Here is a 9083-nt window from a genome sequence, read left to right as displayed (position 1 = left end):
TATACATACACTCAGTGAGCACTTTATTAGGTATTTATTAGACTCATTTATTAGACTTCTACTGCTGTAGCCTATCCACTTAGAATTATGATGCGTTGTGTGTTCAGAGATGCTCTTCTGCATGCCACTGTTGTAATCTCTCATTAACAAGGCGTTTCTGTTGCTCACAGTTTTTTTTTTTTTGCACCATCCCAACTCTAGAGGCTGTGCGTGAAAATCTCAGGAGATCAGCAGTTTCTGAGATACTCAAACCACCCTGTCTGCCACCAACAATCATTCCATGGTCAAAGTCACTTAGATCACATTTTTTCCCAATTCTGATGGTTGATGCGAACATTAATTGAAGCTCCTGACCCGTATATACACTGCTGCCACACAATTGGGTGATTAGATAATGAATGAATGAATAAGTAGGTGTAATAAAGTATAAATGTTCCTAATAAGTGCTTGGTGAGTGTATGTATGCATATACTATACACGTTGATAATACATGTACTATATTCTACAGTTGCTTATATGGTAATGTGACTGTTTGCCGTGTACTCTTGTTTGGCTGTTATTAACATGATCCTGTTAATACTGTATGTTTTATTGTCTTTCTCTGTTAGACTAGTGCATCTGCTTTGGGGTATTAAGGTCTGAATTTATCATCTGTCACACCTTTCCTGTGCCATTCTGTGCCGTTCTTCCATCACAGATCCTCTCCTGCCTCACCATATACATTCCTATTCCTGTTCGCACCTACAGTATGTATGGGAAACAGTTGGGAAATTAAAATGGTATTATGCACAGGAGCAATAAGAAACAATATGACTCAGCACTTACTGTATGTGTTTTGATATACTGATAAAACACTAATGCAATATTTGGTATTATCCATGCATATTAATACTATATATTCTATACACAAACAAAATGTTGCTTATATATAAATTGTTGCATCTCCAAAGACTAAAGGTGAGAGTATTCCCAGCTAACAGATATGGAAGTTCTTTGATATTACTAGAATGTTCATTGTTAATTCTGTCGGTACAGCAGCAAAAACAGACAAATTGTTTGAAGGTAAGGGAGAAGTGGTTTGAAAAATTGTAGGCTGCAGACTCCAGGTTGTAAGCATGGGAAATATGCTTTAGACCTTCTAATACGCTCATGTTCTATTTATGAACATGAAGCAGGAAGAGAGCATGCAATATATAAACATGTCAATCTGAGCTCCACACGTCCGTCCGTTTATCTGCGCTTTTCTACTCCCTGTCTCCCCTCGCTCAGGCGGTGAAAGGCCTCCTCACATTTGTCCAAAAATCAAAGGGAATATCAAAGTTTGATATTCTGTTCAATGTGCATATTGCAGCGAGCATCTCGCTGAAGGTAAACATGCGGATTCTGTGACGACAGAGGGACTCTAAAACAAGTCTTATCATTGTGCAGAAGGAGGCTACGGCTTGTTAAATATGACAGTAAGGTACGAGGGGAAGCGGAGAAGGTAAATCCGGTCCATTAAGTGATGAAGAGCTTCACAGAGCATAGGATATGTCCTCTGAATCCACACCAGCCCACAGCCTTGTACACCCCTGTAATTACGCTCAAAGTTTGTTCGTTCTCTGTTCTCGGGGCGTGCCGGCGGCCTGGCGTGCGGGTTGCCTTGCCGGCTCGGGCGAAAAGGGACCGTGTGAACGAGAGCGTGTGGATGTCACTGCGTTCGCCTGCGCCCTGATTAAAACAGCAGGTAAGAAGCCCTCTAAATATTTCAGTGCTCTCGTCGGGGAATGTTCAAAGCGGGAGAAGAAGACGTCTTCAGAAAAAGTGGACGTAATTCTACGTGACACAGATGAGTTGATGAGTTTCTCAGGGCCTGGGACTCTGGCTCCTAACGAGCCCTGGCCTGCCGGAGTGCCTGAAGGCGCTGGCGTTTCCGCTGATGTAACGCGGCGGGAGGACCCGGCGTGGGAGACCAGCGCCAGGGGGACACTGGAGCGTAATAAAACTCGGGCCCCACAAACTTCCTCTCAGCGACTGAGCACCTACGGGTCGCTGTTTCCTGTTCTGGACAGCGCACAGTGGTGAGAAAGTCCCGCTCTCAGGACAGGAAGTTTCCCTGTTGGATCTACAGATTGTAACAGCTTGAGAAAGCCGAGCTGTTTGGCTTCACCAGCCCCAGTGTGAAACACTGGCGTTTCTTCACATGACTGATTCTACAGCATTAATATAATGTAACAATATAATGTATATTAATACTACTATGCCAGCTACTACTAATAATACTTATACTGTAATAATAATAATAATAATAATAATAATAATAATATACAGTAGCACCTTTTATACAGCTTATACTGGAATGTAGTACTTTATTCGTACTACTTTATTACACCTACTTATTCATGCAATTATCTAATCAGCCAATTGTGTTGCAGCAGTGCAATGCATACAATTGTGTTGCAGCAGTGCAATGACACTCACAAATACCTACGGGCAATTTAGACTCTCCAATCAGCCTAACCTGCATGTCTTTGTACTGTGGGAGGAAACCCGGAGTACCCGGAGGAAACCCACATGGGGAGAACATGAAAACTCCACACAGTGAGGCGGCAGTGCTACCCACACTCCTTGCTGTGAGGCGGCAGTGCTACCCACTGCACCATCCGTGCCGCCATGGGAAATATCAATACCCCCATATAGCATATGAGGTAAACTACTTGTCACGTTTCAGGTCTGTCTTGCCATGTTTTATGTTTATTTCATTTTGTCTTAGTCACTAATTGTCTTATCATGTATTATGTTAGTCTAGGTTTGTCATGTTGTTTAGTTTGTTTCTTGTTACGATTTATTTTCTTGTCATGTCTAGTTATGTTTTGTTACGATTTAATTTTACCTTGTTATGTTGAGTGGTTATCGTCTTAGTTCGTTTAGTGTTATGTTTTGATTTATGTTTATTGTTACGTAGACTGGTCACGGTTTCAACATACACTTTTACATGTCTTTCCGCAAACCTTGTGTTCCGCCTTTCTCTCTCTCTCTTTCTGTAATTCACACCCTAATTGTTTCTATTTGTCAATTTACTAAAACTACTAACGCTAGATCAGGATTGGGTAGAACTAACAAACTAATCATGTGTTCATGTTACCTTACGTTTCTCGTGGATGTCATTTACTAATTTACTAATGCTAGGGCAGGATAGGTTTATTACTAACTTACTAATTACCTTGTTAAACTTGTCATCCATCGCACCTGTTTTCTATTTCCTTGCTGCGCTCTAACTAATTGTCTACACCTGTCTACACCTGCATTTATATCCCAGTCGCGCTACTGTTCATTGCGAAATTGTCTGCCTCTTGTTCGTCAAAGCAACTCTTGAGCATTACCGTCATAGATTACACGTTAAGAGCCAAGCCTGTTTATCGACCACTGTTTATTGATTTCTGTTTCGTTGACCATCGTTTGTTTTTGACCACGTCCTCGCCTACCGTTTTTGTACCTTTGCCTTGCTGATTGTTTTATGGTTTCGACTTCCGCATCGCCCTCAACTACGACCCTGCCTGCCGTCCGCCTGTACTTCTGCCCCGCTGACAGCTCTCCCGCTACCGGACCTCCCTGCACGTCTACCGACCAGGAGTTTGCCTCTTCCCTCGGCACCGTGCTTTTTGTTTTTTTATCGTTTGTTTGGCTGGATCTACGTGTATGGACTTTGCTTGTTTTGACTACGCTCCAGGGATTCGTCCCGAATAAAGCCCTGACAGGACTTTATCCAACTATTGTTTCTGAGTCGTGCATTTTGGGCCCAACCCCCATGCACCCGTCTCACTACTCCCTAGTTTGAGGGAGAAAAACCCTCAAACAGTGGAGAGAAAAAACTCCCCAGTGGGAAGCAATCTCAGGAGGAATATAGGGGTATGTCCATCCTCTGCTGGCCTACACCATAGATTGAGATGGTCACAGTCCAGGTATTAAATTACCAGGTAAGCTAGAATATTTAGCCCTATATGTGGCCCAAAGTGTTTAATAGAAAACTATTAACTTGGACAGGACCTAGAGTGAGACAAAATGACTTGGACTAGTAATCAGAATATGACTTGGACCAGATAATATCCACAGTGGGGCCCTCAGTCAGAGTTGTTCCCTGCACTGATCACGATGCACAACCTCTCACCTGTGTGGGTGTGTGTGTGTGACACACTCTCCCATGCACTCTTCCAATGTGCTCTTCATTCACACAACTGTGAATATTGAATCTATTGATTCTGTTGGATTTTCAGGCCTTAGCTTATCGGCATAAATGATTAACATCGGACCCAGAGCTGAAGCGACGAGCTGATGATGAGAGAAATGACGAGATTGTTATTGTATTTTTCCCCTCCTCTATCTGGCTGTCGGACAGAACAGCCACTCGGATTACCTGGAATATTGTTCAGCCAGCGGCTTTGGGAAATCACTGGTAATTGGGGTGTAATTTGCCCAGGGTACGGGAGAACCAAGCACAGTCAGAGATCTCATTTACCGCTTTCTCCGTTATCCTTCGCCGGGCCCACGCGGGCGGAGATATGGCGCCCTTCGAGGGGCTTTCATGCTCGCGTTCCTCGTACAAAGAGAGCGGCGAACGCTCGGTACAACGTTATCTATCGGGCTAAAGCGCTGATCAAACGCTACTTCAGTCCCCGACAGTAATTGACTCTTAGACGGTTTTGTAGTCACATTCGCTTGAGGAGACTGCAGAACATTTCCCTGTGTAAAAAAACATAATTTTGCCCGACCACCCCGAACACTCAATATCAACAACCTAAAATATCCCTGGTGCATTATTAAGTGGATTTTATTTATGTGTGGGCCATCATTTTGTGAAAATGACATGTGAATGAAGTGGGGGGGGGTACATAGATGAAATAAGCCCACAGGTTCCTCACATATCACTGAGTGACCTACATCGATGTTCACCTTCATTATTTACATTACCCATCCGTACATCAGGCCACAGATTATTCCCGATAATCTGCTAATGTGTACATGCACATCTGGGTGTGCCATCCGCACACAGAGCTCGTGCCCTTTGACCTGTCCACACCGCCTACATCCCGCAGCGGTGCACATCGCCAGAAACTCCCAGCATCAGCACTGCCAGAAGCCCACGGAACGCACAGGAACACTGCTAATTACGCCGCTAGTGTCTGAGGGCCAACAGTGCGGTCATGTGACCCCCCACCGATGAAATTAAACATCTATTCATTCACAGATGCATATGCAGTTATGCCCTATAAAGTGCAGAGAACGTGTTGAGTGGTAATCCCCAGTTGCAGCTAATGACTGTGTTGTGTTAAAATGCACAGGTCCAAACTGCGCAGCTCCCGCGTTCTTGGTGGTGTTTAGTGGTTGCTGTGTTTACACGTTTAAACAGTGCTCAAACCCAACGCATCATTAATCTCATTACGCTGGCATGTGAAAATGTGGCCAGTGATAATGTATCAGTGATAATGTATCAGTGGAGGGGGAGGGGGGTATCATTTCATAATTACTTTTAGTGTTGTACTCTGTATTTCACCGCCATGGAGAAATAGTGTAAATGTATATCCACTGTACAATACCAGACCTGGGTCAATTACGTAATTGTTTCAGATTCAAATACCTTTCTATGAGTTTGTCTGCTTCATTGGACATTATGAAAAGCTTGGCTTCTGGTCCTCTTCGTTGGCTCAAATGCATCATTCCATCAGTCGTGCACAGAAAAGTATTTGAATCCAAAATAATGTATTTGACCCATGTACATACTGTATACACTATACAGTACAGTATATACAGAAAATCTACACAACCTTAAATGAAAGTACTTTAAATCATTTTTTTTCCCTTTTTTTTGCTTGAATTACAGCCACAAGTGACTTCAAATAGGTCTGCAAACTACACACCTAAATTTCTCAATATCTGCTGATTCTTGCTTACAGAACTGTTTAAGCTCAGATGTTGTGGTAACTGTTTAGGGACTGCACTATTGTTTGGCTGTGTGCTTTGCGTCTTCATCATGCAGAAAGGTGAATTATATCTGTGTTAAACCTTTACGCGTATCGTTTACAGTACGTCATGTATGACGATGCTCCGTATCCTTTACAGTACGTCATGTATGACGATGCTCCTATTGGTCATTCGTAAGACGTACATTGTTTGTAGTTGTAGTAGTTGGCACGTTGCCCGATTTTGAGAGGAAATCCATTGGAGGCTAAGATTCACTAAATCTGTGAGTATGTAGCACTGTATGTCTGGTACGATTTGAACATTTTTGCAATTGCAGAATCATGGCAAAAATCAAATATTGTATACCCAGCTTAACATGATGCTGCCACCACCACGATTCACTGTAGGGGTGGTGTTCTCTGGATGATGCAATTGGGTTTTCATCGAACATACTGTACATTTTTGCCCCAAAAAATCTTGACTTGATCAGACCAAAAAGCATTTTGCCACTTTGCATAAGTATCTCCAATGCATTTGCACACCTCAAACTAGACTCAGTGTTGCCTTTTGAGTAGGGGCTTCCGTCTTGCCACCCTGCTGTTCAATTTTTGTCTTTTTTTGTATATTTTTATTTGCTTCCTATTTAAGTTCAAAAAGTTGCAATCTGTGTTTTAGAGCCCCTGTTCATCATGTTAATGTCTGCAGTTTGAATACCTTTTTTAGCATGTCAGTCTCAGCCAACAGATGGCCCAAGATATAGGTGTCTAGGCTGAATATAAATGATAATATGTGAAAAGTCATTGATCTAGCCTGGAGGGAACGGCATTGTCTGAGGTAGGAGTGAATCACCACATGCAAGAAGTCTTTCATCTTGGGTAGCCTAATGGTAGAGAAATTGTACTTAAACTGTGACATTTTGAATGATGATTTGTTTTAGACTGCAGATGCTCACAAGACCACGCAGATATGTAACTAAGAATTACAGAGCTAAACTTTGTCTTTCACCATCAAATTCGATAAGACTCTTTCCTTCCTGACATGCAACTGGAAGCAACAGCAGCAACAGAAGAAAAACAGAAGAATTCTTCACTGCTGAACAGGCAGAATGGTAGAGAGCTGGGAATGTGTAGGTATTGACTGGTCATTGCCATAATGGATTGTAGCTCCTTCAAAGCTGCCATTGCCCCCTTGTTGGTCTTTGATTGGTCAGTATCCTCCATGTTTGGTCATCCAGGCTGGAGGGAAGGTGTGGATGGTGCCAGATGGCTCTCTTCTTAATGACAGTCTTGACTGTGTTCCAGGGGAGAGTGAGGTCCTTTTTATACCATACTGTCTGTTCATAGCTTTATATCTTTAGAAAGCTCCTTATTGCTCATAGTTTGTTCTTTAGTATGCAATACACTACCCAGCACATGAAACCTACACAAACAGCTGATATCAATCTAAGCTAATCAGAATCACTATAATTGGACACAGGTGTGCGCCAATTCTGGCGTGATTTATATGATTTAGAAGTAGTTTGGTACTTTATATTTCAAATAATTTACATGAACTATTATAAGGGGTGGGTACACATACTGTATAACTCAGTTGTCATAGATTTTTATGGGATAGGATACCATGTGAAATGAAAGGGAAAAAATATATGTTTGTGTGTGTGTGTGTCCATATGTACAGGTATATATGCATGTGTGTTTGTGTGTATCTATGCGTGTGTGCACATGTGTGTGTGTCTGTATTTATCAGTATGTATGCATGTGTGTATGTGTGTGTGTGTGTGTGTATCCGCATGTACAGTACAGCTATGTGCGATGCATGTGTGTTTGTGTGTATGTATGTGTGCATGTATGTACTATGTATGTGTGTTTGTGTGTATGTGTGTATGTATGTACTATGTATGTGTGTTTGTGTATATGTGTGTATGTATATACTGTGCATGTGTTTGTGTATGTGTGCATCTATGTACTTCAGGTGTGTTTGTGTGTATGTATGTGTGTATGTAGGCACGATGCATGTGTGTTTGTGTGTCTGTATGTGCGTATGTAAGCATGATGCATGTGTGTTTGTGTGTATGTATGTATCTATGTACTATTCATGTGTGTTTGTGTGCATGTATGTGTCTATGCATACGGCTCTATCTGTAGCAGAGATGAAAATGAGCAGACAGGGGAGATATTTACTCTAAAAATCCTCCCCCACATGAGGCACTTGGACTTAATTTGTCTACATCCTGGACTGCACGTAGGGAAAAGGCCCGGTCTGGGATCTGAAGCAGGAATGTGACAGGGCATGGGAATCTCAGTGTCACGGTAGTCGCCAGAGCAAACTTTGGCCCAGCTTGAAACGCCACTGCCCCGAAAACACCAACAAATGGTTGCTGCTATCGCGCTACCTATCAGCACTCGTAAGCTTGAGAAAAAGTGTGTGGGTTAATTATTTATTTATGTTCGGAGACAAAATCTGGGTCACCGAACTCCAAAAAACCCTCCCCATTCCTCAGGACGGAAAGAGCTATTAGCTAACCTCACACAACGGTCCTGTACCTCGACGATTTATTTCAATTACTGAGGGGGGAGTGCAGATGGAAAGGCCTTTACTGTGTCACCGACAAGAACAGAGAGTTCCCATGGATATAACAGAGAGGTTAGTCTCTCACACACTAAATACTGTAGATGTGATAGCACGTACGGTATTTACAAACAATCTGGAGTGATAGAAATCTATCAGAGTAACACAGCCCTCAAAACACTGCCCGTGATCCATCCTGTTTTCTAAGGTGACATCTTCAAGGGAGGTTCAGTTGAATGTTTTGCTGGATTGTTCTCAATAGCCCCAACAGAATCAAGTTAACGAGACATATGACAAGACAAGTGGTCTTCAAACCGGGTCACACTGAACTTTTCAGTCTATTTTAAATTAGGAATCTTCTACCATTTTAGGCACAAGTATGTATTATGCATTAGAGAGAGAGTGTAAGAGAGAGAGTTTATTTATTGAAAGGGGCAGAGAGAGACAGAGTGAAGGAGAGAGAGGGAGAGAGAGGAGGGAGAGGGAGAGAGAGAGCAAGGGAGAGAGAGGAGGGAGAGGGAGAGAGAGCAAGGGAGAGAGAGGAGGGAGAGCGAGAGAGAGAGACAGCAAGGGAGAGA

The sequence above is a fragment of the Conger conger genome, chromosome 17 (assembly GCF_963514075.1).
Source record: "Conger conger chromosome 17, fConCon1.1, whole genome shotgun sequence".
NCBI classification, from domain to species: domain Eukaryota; kingdom Metazoa; phylum Chordata; class Actinopteri; order Anguilliformes; family Congridae; genus Conger; species Conger conger.
This window is presented reverse-complemented; position numbering follows the sequence as displayed.